The 16606-nt window shown below is 38.1% G+C and overlaps 1 protein-coding gene across 3 annotated transcripts in view; it reads left to right on the top strand.

Annotated features, from left to right (window-relative positions):
* TP53BP1 (tumor protein p53 binding protein 1) overlaps positions 1-16606 on the top strand; it is a 90343-nt gene that overhangs the window by 838 nt on the left and 72899 nt on the right. For 2 of the 3 annotated variants that reach the window (XM_045202179.2, XM_024568496.3), the window contains exon 1: positions 30-513. The gene's annotated coding sequence lies outside the window, so the exon portion shown is untranslated. Of the gene's footprint in view, positions 1-29; positions 514-16606 lie in introns of those variants that run through there. The other variant, XM_053927611.2, reaches the window with a different exon arrangement.

Genomic DNA, 16606 nt, shown 5'->3' with positions numbered 1-16606 from the left:
GAGGCGGAGCTCTGGCGCCGCAGGGGCGGGGCTGCGGCTGGGACTCAGCGCCCTGCGGCGCGCTCCGCCGGGGTTTGAGGTGGCTGCCCCCTGCCTCGCAAGCTGGTTCTCCGCAGGGAGCTCCCACTCCAACTCGGGCAGGGGTGGGGATTTTGAGGGGCCGGGTGGAGGGGCGAGTCGATTGCCTGTGCGACGGAGCAACCTTGTAGTTAGGATGTTTTCCCTCTAAGTACTATCCAGCAATCCCGCAATTCCGCCAATTCCGCAGCCTCGCCCGAGTTGAGGAGCCATCTTGTCCCTGTCTCAGTTTTGTACGTTGTCTCCACCTGTCATTGTGCCAGGTTATCTGTTTGTCTGGCGCTTTTTTTTTTTTTTTTTTTTTTGTTCTCTACCTGCCAGGGTCTTAGACTCCATCCTCGGTTTCCGTGTCCTCGTTGCCCTAGCCCCGGGGATTGCTCTGGAAGGCTGCGCAGTATTGGAGGGACAGAATGACCTTCCGGCCCTGAGTCCCTGGTGAGTTGTTATTCCGAAGATAGTGGTTGGCTGGACTCCATCTATGCTGAGTGCAAGACTGGGGTGCAGTGAACTCAGACTGCAGCAAGGGGGATATGAGTAAAATCCAGGAAAGACTTTCCCAACTACAGGCAATGTGTGTGACACAGTGACTTGAGTAACCTTTGGAGACTGTTATTACTTCCCCCGGGGAATGTTTAAGACTGAAGGGGCAATTTTTGACCCAAGGAAAGGGTCGAGTCTTGCAAAACCAAAGAACCAGGATTTTTGGAAAAGGACTAAGGAGGTGTCACTGTTTTATGTCTGACTGGAACATCCTTGTAAAAACGGTGTGTGCTGTAAATCTACCCTCACCCATTCCTCAACGTGTCCCCACCACCCACTCTGCACTTTAGCTCTTTTACCCAGGGCATTAATCATTCTGTACATGTAAGCATCAGACAGAGAGCCTGTCTTTCACCCTAGGACTCTGGCAGCACTTTTTTGGATCCCATTTGCCTTACATTTGGGAGATGGTATCCGGTGGAAAGCAGCACATTACCCGGTCCAGCAAAGGCTGCCTGAGAGCACGTTTGTTCTTACCACTTTCTCTGGAGCCCTGAGGAGGACTGGCCACTGTCTGCATGTTAAGTACCTCACAGGAATCCTCTGCCCTATGATGGGGCATGTGTTGTAGCAAAATAGCCAGGACATTCTGCAATAAATTTGGACATGGTCCTACATGAAACTGACATATTATATGTCAATTACATCTCAAAAAGAAATTGGACATGGCATTGACGACCCTTCTTGTAGCAGAGAGGGATAAGTAAGAGTATCAGTGATAAGGCAGAATATCATCAGATGGTGGGGGTGCCTCACACTATATGACACAGGAGACAAGTTTTGCTACATTTCTGCCTCACCATTTGAAGGTTCCAATCTGGCAAAGAATATGGTGAGAAGTGTACGCCTTTTTTTCCTGTAATCAGAAAAGAATGCCAGAGTAGGTAGTAGGGAGATGAAGGGGACAGTTTCCATAGCAACCATAAAGCTGAGACCTTTAACTAGCACCTGGCCTCAGTGTAAGGGTCAGCAGCAGGTAACCACAAGCTCTGCTTTCATCAAGTCTGAAAAAGAGGTTAGACAATAGGCCTGAATGATAGAGGCAAGGACCACACCCTGATCAGATGGTAGGGGCAGAAATTCAGGCTTATGATTTCAGGCTCTGGTAGAACTGGGTTTTATTAATTAGAGCTGCAAATTCAAACTATGATAGTACTAAAACTGCATACATATACTGGATGAGTATTCAGCAGGCTCTTTGTGCGAAAGGCAGACAGTATCGTAGAAAGATTGGCTACAGGTATTTCTTAATTAGTCCAACTCTTTCCTGGTTAACAGTATCTCCGCTACTGGGCGATGATGTCAGTATCATCATCACATTATCAGAAAATATTTTCTCCCTGACCTGATGGCTGAGTTGGTTAGAGCATCGTCCTGACACGCCAAAGTAGTGGGTTTGATCCCTGGTCAGGGCACATGCAAGAATCAACCAATGAATGCATTAATAAGAGGAACAACAAGTTAATGTGTTTTTTTTTTTCTCTCTCTCTCCCCCTTCCTCTCTCTAAAATCAATTTTAAAATTTAAAAATACATATTTTCAAGTGTCAAATGGCACAAAGCACTGAACAAAGTGCTCTATAAAGAAAACTATGGAGTGCTAGCCTCTATGTTCCAAAATTTAACAACTGAAGACAGAAAATGCTGATGCACGTGTATATAAGGCATAGAACGCTGAGTAAAAACATTAAAGAAGTACATTTACATATGAATTACAAAGTATATGAAAACTTATTTTTGTTTAGGAATAGTGTGCCGTGGCAGGAACCTACTGGCAAAAGGATGTCATTCAAGAGCTCACACAAGGGGGTTAGTGGGGACTTGTGATATGCATTCTGTGAAGCACATGCAGTGGTTGTGTAGTGGCTGTAGAGCCCACTGTAGTGTTTCATTTAACTGTTGACCCCTGGACAGCTCAGGTTTGACCTTTTGGGAATGTTCCTATTCTATATATTTTTTCTATACTCTTGCCATTCAGCATTGGCAGATATAGTGGCTACAACCAATGCTTTTCAAACTATTTGTGAAGAAGGATCCTTGAATTGTGGAAGGGGCTGTAGGGATCCACCGGTACAGGAGGTTAGAGGAGGTGCACAAGGAAGGCACTATCATAGCTTGTCCCTTGGGTGTGCCATGGACTGGGCACAAGGACGAAGATAATGTAAATCTTAAATGGTATGAAAGGTAATTGTAGTCTTAGCTAAGTTTAAGCTAGTTAGATGATTCTTGGCCCCCAGACCTTTATCACTTCATAATATACAGTGATAAATTACCCAGTAGGTAAATTATGCACATCTTAACAAAGTAGGAGAGCAAATAGCAAGTGGATGCAGAGAAAAGAGAACGCTGGTACACTGTTGGTGGGAATGTGAATTGGTGCAGCCACTAGGGAAGGAACCACAGTATGAAGGTTCCTCAAAAAATTAAAAATACAACTACTGTATGATCCAGTTATTACACTTCTGGATATTTATCCAAAGATAGTGAAAACACCAATTTGAAAAGATATGTGCATTGCTATGTTTATTGCAGCATTATTCATAATAGCTAAGATGGGGACACAACCTAAGAGTCCATCGATAGATGAATGGATAAAGAAGATGTGGTATATACAGGATAGGGCAAAAGTAGGTTTATAGTTGTGAGTATGCTGTATGTACAATGGAATATTACTCAGCAGTAATTAAAAAAAAAAAAAAAAAAAAAGGAGGAGCCCTGAATGGTGTGACTCAGTGTATTGAGTGCTGGCCTGTGAACTGAAGGGTCACTGGTTTGATTCTCAGTCAGGGCACAAGTCTGGGCTGTGGGTTGGGTCCCCAGTTGGGAGTGTGCAAGAGGCAACCTATCAATGTATCTCTCGCACATCCATGTTTCTCTCTCTCTCTTTCTCCCTCCCTTCCCCTCTCTCTAAAAAGTAAATAAAATCTTTAAAAAAAAGAAATCTTACCATTTGTGACAACATGGATGGACCTAGAGGGTATTATACTAAGTGAAATAAGTCAGAGAAAGACAAGTACTGTATGATTTCACTTACCTATGCAATCTAAAAAATAAATGAACGAACAAACAAATTCATAGATGCAGAAAATAGACTGATGATTATCAAAGGGAAAGGGAGTTGGGAGGGGGAAGCAAAATGAGTAAAGAGAATCAATTGTATAGTGATGGATGGTAACTAGACATGTTGCGGTGGTCACTTTGTTGTGTATGTAAATATGGAATTGCTGTGTTGTACATGTGAAACTAATATAATGACATATATGAAAGTATGAGGGGCATCTCTAAATTTTTTCTGGAAATAATTTTGGCTCATATTTGGCATTTAAATTAAATTATTGAGGTGATTCTCATGAGAAAATCAGAAGTTTGTTGAAATTAATTACACTTATCTTGGAATTATGTATGTGGGGGATAGGAGGGCACCATAATCCTTTCAATGTTTAGGGTTTAGGGTCTCCATAAGGACATAAACCAGCTCTGATAATTCATCAAGAAATATATTGGCTCCTCCCTTACTTCTAGACCAATTAATGCCTTTAGGGTTTTTTTTTGGGGGGGGGGTGTCTGAGCTTGTTTGGTAGAATTCCAGCCTGCTCTGCTGGATTGCATTGTCTTATCAATCAAAATATCCCAAAGAACTTCATGAGGCTCAGATTCCCACCCTGTACTCAGTTCTGCTTATAAAGCATTCTTTACACAGAGAGAGGAGTGTTGAATTACAGGATTGTTGTGTCAGAGGCTTATCCTTAGCTTTGGGCAAAATACTGTGATCATAATATATACCAGCAGCCATAGGGTCACCTCTTAGCAGGAACAGCTGGTTTATTTGCAAAGACACAGAGTAAAATAACCTCTAAAAAGGCACTGAGTAAAATAATCTCCAAAAAGGTTGAGGTGGGGGAGAAGTCTGTATTTATTTCTATGTCTGGCACACAGAGGAGGCTCAAAGTACATATTTGTTGGGTAATTTTCCTAATTATTTGTTCACAGTAAGTAATGGGAAGAGCAAAGGCACTGGATCTACCCTCCCCCTGCAGAGCATTGCAAAGGAAATTTCCCTTTTTATCCTTCTTCCCTCCCTACATTCTTCATTTTAAGAAAATGATTACCAAAAGTGAAAAACATTTATGGATACGATTTTCCCTTATCCATTCCATTTTCCTGTGAGGTGGAGTTTAATGTTTGGCTGTGGCCTTTGTTTCCATCTTCTCCTTTATTCCCACCACAGCTACCCCTCACTGCAGAGATCACCAAGGACTTTCTTGTGGAGAAGCTGATGGTGCTGAAGAGAATCTAAATCTAAGTGTATGACTTAGTTTTGAGGCCATGTCTGTGTGTGAATTAAATTTTGCATTTTTTCAAGGTATTCATAGAATAGTTATTTTCCTTCAAGGATTGCTTGGATTGAAGAAGTATAACTTTACAAAAGTTCCCTTTACAATATCAGTAAATCACAAATGCTCTTTCTCTTCCTTTTGGTCAGTTCTTTCTTGAAGATCCTTCATAATATGCTGTAACTTCCCTTTATAACCTTACCTCCTGCCCATACCTTGCATTAACCCTTTCATTCAGTCAGTCTGAGCCAATTGCCTGTCCCTTAGTCATTCTTGTACTTTCTGTTCAGGCTGTATTTTTTTTTTCTTTGAATGCTTTTTTCCCCTTAATTCTCATTTAAGAATTTACTTACCTTTACCTTTACCTTTATGACTGACTTTATTTGTAGAATAAAATTCCATCTCATTTTCCACAAAGGATTTAAGGACTATGAACTAACCCAAACACAGCTGCTTCTCTGAAACTGACTTCACACTTGCCAACTGTGTGAACTTGGGCAAGTTGCTTATCCTTCCTGTGCTTTAGTTTCCTCACCTGTAAAATTATAATGATAGCATCTTATAGGGTTATTTTGAGAATTAAGTTGGGTGATCTCTTAACTATGCTTAGAACTGCCTGGAAGTCATTTATTTAGTCATTCATTCAATATTTATGGAGCGCTTATTGTGTATCAGCAAATAGAACACATGAGAGATAATAAATAGGTAAATTATATAATATGTCAGAAAGTGATTAGTGTGTAGTGGCAAGAAAAAATAGGACAAGAGTGACTGAGAATGCTAGTGGGAGGTGTGATGATGGGGGAGAATGGGGAAAGGACAGGAAAGGTTGCAATTTTAAATGGGCTGGTCAGGGCCTTAATGAGAAATGAGACTTGAGCAGATTTGAAGGAAGTAAGGGAGTTAGCCATTTGAGTATTTGCAGAGGAGTTTTATAGGCAGAGCAGATAGCCAGTATAAAGTCCCAAAGGTAGCAGTATGCCTGGTACATTCAAGGAATAGTTGGAACCCCTTATGCCTGGAGCAGAAGGGTGAGACGGAAAGGAATAGGAGATGAGATCAGAGAAATAATAGGGCCCAGATCACATAGGGTCTTGCAGACATTGTTAGTACTTTGGTTTTTACTCTGAGTGAAATGGGAAATGTATGCAGGCTTTTGAACAAAGGAGAGGAGTGATATGGTTTGACTTAGATTTTACAGGGTCACTTTGGCTGCGATGTTGAGACTATACTGCAGAGGTTGTAAGGATTAAAGTAGGAAGCCAGTTAGGGAATCTGCAGTAATCTGGATGAGCAATGATGTAGCTCAGACCAGAGTGATGTCAGTGGAGATGATGAGAATCAGTGGGACACTAGGCATACAGTATTTTAGAAATAGAACCAACTTGGTTTCCTGCATCATCAAGTGAAGAATGAAAGAGAAAGAAAGTAAATAATGATCCCAAAGATAAACCAAAAACTTAAAAGGAAAAAAAAAAAGTTACCTGTAGGAAGAGAGAAAAAACAAATTGTAAGGAAGCCAGGGATGGAATGTGGATTTTTTGGAATGTATCTTATTTTGTAAATTTGACTTTGGAATCATATAAATGTTTTACGTAAGTATAAAACAAAATTAAAATGACCAATCTAACAAATAACTTGATCTATATTATTAAAAATCTAAAAACCAATAAAAAAAGAGAATCCAATTATTATTTTTTTATGGGGAGAAAATGCAGACAATTGTAACTGAATAACAATAAAAAATGAATAAATTTTTTAAAAAAGAAAGAAAAAAGAAAATATAAGGATATTGAATGGAGACTACTGTACTTGAACAAAAACAAACAAATTTAAAAAAGAATCCAATTATAAAGTGACCAATATGAATACATTTTAATAAGAGGAGATATACAAATGACCAATAAGTATATGGAAAAGTGTTCAACATCGTTAGTCTAGGGAAATGCAAATTAATACCACAGTGTAGTATCACTTGCCACCCACAAAACAAATTGTGGAATATGTATTCAATAAAATACTACTGGGCAATAAAAAAGAATGGACTACTGATGCATGCAACAACATGAATAAATCTCAAAAAGGTTATGTTAAACAAAAGAAAGTGGACACAAAAGAGTACATACTAGCTCTGGCTGATGTGGTACAGTGGTTGAGTGCCAGCCTATATGATTCAAAGGGTTGCCAGTTCAATTCCCAGTCAGGGCACATGCCTGAGTTGCAGGCCACGCCCCCAGTAGGGGGCATGTGAGAGGCAACCACACACTGATGTTTCTCTCTGTCTCTTTCTCCCTCCTTTCCCCTCTCTCTAAAAATAAATAAATAAAATCTTTAAAAAATAAAGAGTACATACTATATGATTCCATTTTAAGTGTACAATTCTGTGGAATTAAATACATTCATAATGTTATGCAGCTATTACCACCATCCATTTGCATACTTCTTTTCATCTTGTAAAATTGAAACTCTATACTGTTAAATAGAAACTCTGGATTTCCTCCCCCGCCCCCAGCCTCTGGTAACTGCCATTCCACTTACTTTCTGTTTCTGTGGTTTGACTACTCTAAGTACCTCATATAAGTAGAATCGAACTGTTTTCTAGTTCGATTTCGATTTCGATTCTACTCATATAAGTGGAATAAAAAATACAGTATTTTTTTTTTGTGACTGGCTTATTTCACTCGCCACAATGTCCTCAGGATTTACCAATGGTGTAGCATATTTCCTCACTGCACATTTGTAATGGGATATACCCTAAGGAAAAAAAGTCAACTGCAAACAAATGTTAAACTGTTTTAATTGGTCATTATCTTATTAGTAATAACATTGGTAATAACATTTTATATATATAATAGAATAAAGCAGATAAATTAGTTATGTTATTGTTATTAGAAACCAAGATGTTGATTATAAGAAAGATACAAATATAAAATGAATAAAGTTGGATAAGATTTCTAAAATTCTAAAATTTAATTGGAAAAAGCCAAACAATGACCAATCCAGCAGCAATAAGCATTCCAAAATTCTAACCATCCAAACCATGGTCTCTAAATTTTATTTACTACCAAAATGAACCAAGACTTCTTAGAGAAACATCAGATTCCAAATCTGGAGCAAGAAATAAACAAGATGAACCTGGAACATGTTACACTAGGAAGAAAGGAACTATCAAGGACTACTGGAATCATGTCAAAAGGACTTGCGAGCTAGTCTGAAGGGACTTCCATAGTCCAAAGATGGGAAAATGTGTATTTCAAAATTAACAATAACTGCAGTGGACTGAAGCACACCAGATATGTTAAAATTCATGAGACCATGCAGATACTAAAAACAAAAAACCTCATTAGTTATTTTTGGAGTATGCTAGAGAACCTCATTATTTAGAGAACTATTCTCTATTATGTAGAGAACCTCAACTCATTATTTTGAAAACTAGTAAAATCAGAGGGAAAGAATCAAGCATTTATCCTGCCTTTCCTTAGGTAATCAAATATTTGATGAAGGGAAAGTTCTTATTTATAGAAGAATTATAGCTAATTAATGAAAATTTTGTTAAAATTAGAATACCACCATTTTGCAGCCTGGAGTGAAATAATGCAGCTAGGTAATGATTACCAATGATTGCTAAACTTTCAAGTAAAAATTAATTGTAACAATTATAACAGAACAAATTATAACAATCAACTGTAACAAAACAAAAATATATTCAACCAGATGCAATATGTCTCCCGATGAGATGCAATAGGCAGTATATGATATCCTTTATGATGCGTTCCTGCCAAAAAAGGAAAAACAACATAAATCTGAACAAGTATATCTAACTGCCTATTTATAGGAAATAAAGAGGGCAAAGAAATAAAGTAAATGACAAGACAGGATGCAATAGAAAAATCCATAATGTTGGAAATTTTACAGAACCAATGACCTGGTTTCATCACAAATAAATAAATTGCAGGATATTAAAAAGAGGAAAAATTTACAGATTTAAGGAGACCTCAGATAAATATCATCCAAATGTAATGTGTAAAGCTTGTTTGGAATTCTAAACAATAAAAATAATGAGACAATTGGAGTAATTTGAACACTATGTATTTGATACCATTAAGAAATTACTGTTAATTTTCTTTGAGCATGTTAATGATGTTATGTTTTTAAAATTCTCTGTATTTTAGAAACAAATACAAGTATTTATGGGGGAAATTATATGATGTTTGGGATTTGCTTAGAAATAATCAATTGGGGGGAAGTTGTTGGGAATATGGATGAAACAAGATTGGGCATTTGTTAATAATTGTTGAAATTGTATGAGAATTAGATGGGCTATTTTTCTATTTTTTTAAAGAATTTCTTCAACCTTTGATTATAAGCAACAGGAAGGATGCAGTTGCGATCAACTGAGATGGCTGCAAATGGAGCAGGTTTTGTAGAAAAGATGAGTTCAATTTTCAGTGTGTTGTATCTGAGATGATGGACATCCCAGTGGTTGCAGATACTAAATAGGCAGTTAGACATATAAGTTTGGGATTTGGTGGAGAGGTTTGGGCTGGAGATACAAAGTTGGGAGTCATTAGCATATTTATGGTAGTTATAGCAATGAGACTGGATAAGATCAAGGAGGGAGCAAGAATAAACAGCTTAGAACATAGTAAATGCTCAATAAACAGTCATTATAACCACGTGACTAAAATTCTTTTGATTTTTTTCTCTTTTGAACTTCTACAGCACTTTTATTATATCTTGTATTATAGTTACTTGTGTACATGTTTCATCTCCTCTATAAATTGTTAGTTCCCTGATGGTAAGAACTAGATCTTAACCATTTCTATACCTAGTTCCTCTGTCCAACACCATGAAGCCAGAATGGTGCCTTGCACATGAGCAAACTGAAATTAGTAAATGAACTCGAGTTTGTCAAGAAATTTTGTTTTTGAGAGAGACCCAGGTTGAGAAGAGGGCCTATAGCTGATTGGCTAGCTGTAAAAATTAAGCTATCTGGGAGGGATAGCTCCCTTGGTGGGCTTCTGCTACCATGCTTCTGGGGCCTTATATATATTTGGGTGTGGCAAAGTCATGGAGCTCTGGAAAGGTTTGGAAATTGGGTTAGAATGAATAAGGATGAGGAATATCATCCTTATTCATGATATTGGAATATATACATGACATGGAATATATACATGCAATGGAATATTATTCAGCCTTAAAAAGGAAGGAAATCGAGACACATGCTATTAAAATTATAAAATGGATGCACATTGAGGACATTATGCTAAGTATAATAAGCCAGACACAAAAGAACTAATATTGTATGATTCCATTTATATGAGTTACCTAGACAGAAAGTAGAATGGTGGTTTCTAGGGGCTGGAGAGAGAAGGGAATGGGGAGTTGTTGTAGAATGGGAACAGAGTTTTAGTTTGGGAAGATGAAAAGTTCTGGAAATGAGCTATGGTGATGGTTGTAAAACAATGTGAACATATTTAATGCTGGTGAAGTATACACTTAAAAATGGTTAAAGTGGAATATTTTATGTTATGTATATTTTACCATGCATACAACAATGAATAGGAACAATGTGGTAAAATGTTAGCAATGTGTGGATATAGGTGAAAGGGTCTATTAAAGATCATTATACTATTTTCCTAATTTTTAAAATTTATTCTTAGAGAGAGAAAGAGAGAGAGAGAGAGAGAGAGACATTGATTTGTTGCTCCAATTATGCATTCATTGGTTCCTGTATGCATTCCTGTATGTGCCCTGACTGAAGATCAAGAGTTCAAACTTGCATCTGGCTGGTGTGGCTCAGTGGATTGAGTGCCAGCCTGTGAACCAAAAGGTCACCAGTTCATTTCCCAGTCAGGGCACGTGCCTGGGTTGTGGGCCAGGTCCCTGGTACCTTAAGTAATTTTCTTTCACATTTTAATTATATCATCACCTCTTTGTTGACTTAACTTGTTCAGAAGGAGGTGCAGTTAACAGCTTTATAATTTCTCCTGTTTTCTTCATATTTATTTTAATTATTAGGGATTCTTAGACCATTAGACCATTGTCCCAATAGGGACACCCATATTCAATATTCAAATAAAAATACATTCTAAACTCCCCCAAAAGGTTTGTATCAACTGCTCTTCCATTTCCTTGTCACTGCTCCTCCTCAATTATGAGTTTATAGAACCTCTGCAGTTAGGCGGACTGGGTTTAAATTCTGACTCTCTTCCCTGCCAGCTCTGAGACTTTGTAAAAATTATTTGGTCTCTCTAAACCAGCAATTTTCAACATTTCCATCTCATGGCACACATAAAGTAATTACTAAAATTCTGTGGCCCACCATAAAATACAGTTTTTGCCAGTTTGCAAAAAAAAAAAAAAAGTATGGTTTTGATTCACACCAGATGACTATTGTTGTGTCGGCTGTGATATTTTTATTTGACAATCTAAGTGAAAAGAGGTCAGTGCCCTTGACTAAATAATCAGATATTGTATGTTTGAAAAAACTCTTGTGGTACAACAGTGTGTCTGCCACAGCACAGTGGTTGAAAATCACTGCTCTAACCCTTAGTGTCCACATCTGTAATCCTTAAAGTGTTAATGAGGCTTTTTCTCAAGTTAATGAATGTACAACAGAGCATAATACCAAAGGCCATATATGAGAAACCTACTACCAACATCATACTCAATGGGCAAAACTAAAAGCTTTCACCCTAAGATCAGGAACAACACAAGTGGTCCTCTTTCACCCTTTTATTCAAAATAGTATTGGAAGTTCTAGCCACAGTGATCAGACAAGGAAAAGAAATAAAAGACACCCAAATTGGAAAAGAGGAAGTAAAATTGTCATTATTTGCAGATGACTTGATAGTGTACATAGAAAACCCTATAGGCTCCACCAAAAAACTACTCGACCTAATAATGAATTTGGCAAAACAGCAGGATACAAAGTCAACATTCAGAAATCGAAGGCATTTTTGTACACAACAATGAAATATCTGAAACAGAAACTAGAAAAAAAATCCCATTTACTGTAGCAACAAGAAAAATAAAGTGCCTAGGAATAAACTTAACCAAGGAGGTAAAAGACCTGTACTTGGAAAACTACAGAACACTGAAGACAGAAATTGAGGAAGATACAAATAAATGGAAGCATGTACCATACTCATGGATTGGAAAAATTAACATCATTAAAATGTCCTTACCACCCAAAGCAATCTATAGATTTAGCACAATCCCTATTAAAATACCAATGACATTTTTCACAGATTTAGAACAAATATTATAAAATTTTATATGGAACAAAAAATGACCCTGGATAGGCTCAGTAAACTTGAGAAAGAAGAACAAAGTAGGAGGGATCACAATACCTGATATCAAACTACACAGTCCAGCACAAATAACGCCCCCCTGTGTTTTTTTTTTTAAGATTTTATTTATTTATTTTTAGAGAGGGGAAGGGAGGGAGAAAGAGAGGGAGAAAAACATCAATGTGTGGTTGCCTCTTGCATGCCCCCAGGGGACCTAGCCTGCAACCCAGGCATATGCCTTGACTGGGAATCAAACCGCAACACGTTGGTTCACAATCCGGCGCCCAATCCACTGAGCCACACCAGCCAGGGTACACCCCTTTTTATTACAAAATGTTTTATCACAAAATCATAAGCATGTAATTCTGTAACATAACTATCACACTCAAGCACACCATATGACTTTTTGGTAAAATGTTCAAATTGCTGTCCATCTTGTGCAAGATTCACCAACCACACTCAAGCAGGCATTACTTCTGCCAGACCCTGTATTACAAGGCCAGTATAATCACAACAGTCTGGTCCTGGCATAAGAACAGACACATGGATCAATGGAAAAGAACAGAGAGCCCAGAAATAAACCCATGTCTCTATGGTCAATTAATATTTGACAAAGTGGGCAGGAACATAAAATGAAGTAAAAATAGCCTCTTCAATAAATGGTATTGGGAGATCTGGACAGGTACACGCAAAAAAAAGAAAAAGAAAAATGAAACTAGACCATCAACTTACACCATACACCAGAATAAACTCAAGATGGATAAAAGACTTAAATATAAGCCATGACACCATAAAAGTCCCAGAGGAAAACGTAAGCAGTAAAATTTCAGATATCCCACACAGCAACATTTTTGTCGATATATATCCTAGGGCAAGGGAAATAAAGGAAAGAATAAACACCTTGGACTATATCAAATTAAAAAGCTTCCGCACGGCTAAAGAAAACATCATCAAAATGAAAGGGGAACCAACTGTATGGGTACCAATGGTACCTTGGACAAGGGTTTGAGCTCCAAAATATATAAAGAACTCATATGACTCAACACCAGGAAGACAAACAATCCAATTAAAAAATGGGCAAAGGACCTGAACAGAGACTTCTCCAAGGAGGACATACAGAGGGCCCACTGACATATGAAAGGATGCCCAGCATCACTAGCCATCAGAGAGATGCAAATTAAAACCACAATGAGATACTAACTCACACTGGTCAGAATGACCATCATAAATAAATCAACAAACAATGAGTTCTGGCAAAGATGTGGAGAGAAGGGAACACCAGTGCACTGTTGGTGGGAATGCAGACTGATGCAGCCACTGTGGAAAACAATATGGTATTTCCTCAGAAAATTAAAAATGGAACTGCCTTTTGATCCAGCGGTTCCACTGCTGGGATTATTCCCTAAGAATCCTGAATCACTAATTTGAAAGAATCTATGCACCCCTATGTTCATAGCAGTGTTATTTACAATAGCCAAGTGCTGGAAACAGCCTAAGTGCCCATCAGTAAATGAGTGGATCAAAAAACTGTGGTACATTTACACAGTGGAATTCTATGCAGCAGAAAGAATGAACTCCTACCTTTTGCAACAGCATGGATTGAACTGGAGAGTACTATGCTAAGTGAAATAAACCAGGCGGTGAAAGACAAATACCATATGATCTCATCTATAAGAGGGACATAATGAACAAAATAAACAAAAGAGCAAAAATGAACCAGAGGCACAGAAACAAGGAACAGACTGACAGTGACCAGAGGGGCAGGGAGAGGGGGATGAGAGGGGAAAGAAGGGGAAGGGTCTGGTCAAGGAACATGTATAAATGACCCATGAACATGGACAACAGGGTGGGGACTGACGGAGTGGGGGTGGGAATGGGCAGGGCAGTGGAGAGCAACGGGGGAAAAACTGGGACAACTATAATAGAACGACAAAAAAACTAAAGCAGAGCACAATACCTATCACATAACAAAACTTGAATACATGTTATTAATTATATCATTGGTGTATGACTGGACATGATTGTATAGGTCCAAGTGCAAGAGAAGGTCAGAATCAATTGTATGTTTAATATAAGTCAGTATGTAATACTTTAAAAAAAGGATATATAATAGCTTATCATTGAATTTAGTGCTTGTCATATCCTCAGTAAAGTTCTCTGCCACTGAGTTCCCAAACTACCAGTTTCCAGAGGAAAGACATGAAGCAAATTTAAATGTTGATGAATAGTTTCTGTGAGGTAGAACTAAACTGTTTGCTTAGAGAAGACTGTGAGGAGACCTTAGAAAAAGACTAATTATATAGCATTTATGTGTATTGTTTGATTGGTTGAAATATGTTATAGAATTATTGAGCAGATGAGATGATCCTAGCCTTATGGGAATTAAAGAAAATGTGAGAGAAAATGGCTTTAAGCTCTACAATAAAGGTTTTTAGTTAGCTGATTAGAAGAAAAATTTCCGGCAATGAGGTTTTTTAAATTTTAAAATGGGTTAATACAGGGTCTGATGGCATTTTCCTATCTGGGGGTACTTTAAAGGTAGATTAGATTTCTTTGTCTGAAGTCTTAGATAAAGATGCACTTATATACATAGGTACATGTGCTGATGGTTCTTTACAGTCTTAAGAGTCAATAGAGGCCATTAGCTCATGTAACGGCAATCAGTTGCAGCCTCACCGGGCAACCATCTGGCTGCATTTTCTGATCTGTATGGGTAATTTAATGATGAATTAAATTGTCATACTACCTAACAAGCAATTCACAATTTTTCTTCACAGTTTTCTAAGGCTCTTGTTTTATTCAGTAATAGGAATGGCTCAGGCTCATTTCTTTATTTATCTATTTATTTTTGTTTAATGAGGTTTAATTTATCCTTTTCAGTGTATAGTTTATGAGTTTTGACAAACACAGTTTTTTGTCAATTAATAAGGAAGGCCTATTTATTTATGTGTTGCTTGGGGAGGGGAAATGAAGTAGTGGGACAGAGGAGATACAGTGACTTTTGAGGGATTTTTATGGGAATCAAGGTCAAGATTTGCCCCAAAACAGAAGCCAGTTGTTTGTGCCCTCTCAAATTGAGCAGGTGAATTCACTTTGTCTGCCTAGTGAAGTTAGTTAATAGTAACCAGATCTGGTTCTTTTAGGATTAAATTTATTTGGTCACCTATCTTCTGTAGCATTAAGAGTGGAGGAAGAGGTATCAATTATAAGTTATAAACTTCAAGATGAGGAAGTGGCATGAGTCTCTGTGTGTTCCATTCCATTTTTGCTCCACTAATAAAACATTTTGGGGACCCTAATTATATTCTAGGTTTTTCAGGAAAGTTTTACTTCAAAGAGTCTGTCTTTTGAAATAAATAACTATAAGTAACATATTCAGATGACATCCTTTGATTTTTGGCTTGGCAAATGTGATCACTGTAATTTATAACAGCAGGGAGAAGATTGGTTGGTAGGAAGCTCCACAGTAGCTTATCTTATCCTGAATGCTGAATTAGACTCTATAGGATGGGAAAATCTGGTTGGGCTGTGCCTAACTCATTCTGGGCCTGGGGTAGAGAGAGAAAACTACTGCCTATTGAATGCCTACTATGTTTATGCTTAGCTGTGTGCTAGGTGCTTTTCTTACTGACAACTGCTCTGGCTAGAAATCCATACCAGATCCAACCACTTAAAAAAACAACCCAAAACCAACAACAAAAAACATATTCCTCATGGGGCCTAGTTCATTAATACAAGTCACAGCTGCCACACCTTCTGTAAGACCATGGCACCATAATTAGGATAATAGACTCTTAGGACTTGGAGGGATCTTTGAGGTCATCTAGTTAAAGGGGCAACAGCTGTTCTCTTCACCAGTGTCTGAGAGTCACTATGCTCAATTCTCTCAATGGAAGGTGCAAAAAATGTCTGGGGCTATAGTCTCCGTAGGCCACAATCCTATAAAAGATAGGGCAATGATAAGCAAATGTGAAGCTTGAACTAAGTTCCAGACAAAAAAGGGCAATCAAAAAAAAAAAAGGTGGGGGGGTTACTGGGGTCCTCAGACAATTTAAAGTTAGGGGGAGAGGGGAGGAAGAACTGGCAGAGATGTAATGTGAGGCTTTTGAATTCAGGTAGAGGCCCAAAAAAGTGATCCTCAGTGACACAGGTAAACCCCAAAGAGTCTTCTCTCTCCAGTTTCATCAGTTCTAAAGTCCTCACCTCCCTGGATCCTCTTCTTTGCCCTTTTATTAGAAATCTGGGAAACCCTCTCCTTTGCCACTGTAGAGGGTGAGAGAAGGGGCTTTAAGTGCATGAACGATGAAAAACAGGGCTTTTTCCTTGTCTGAGTAGTGGTGCAAGCAATTGTCCTGGAGGC

The sequence above is a fragment of the Desmodus rotundus genome, chromosome 7, assembly GCF_022682495.2.
Source record: "Desmodus rotundus isolate HL8 chromosome 7, HLdesRot8A.1, whole genome shotgun sequence".
Lineage (NCBI taxonomy): Eukaryota > Metazoa > Chordata > Mammalia > Chiroptera > Phyllostomidae > Desmodus > Desmodus rotundus.
Note: the sequence above shows the minus strand (reverse complement) of the source record. Positions and strands in the feature narration are given on the sequence as shown.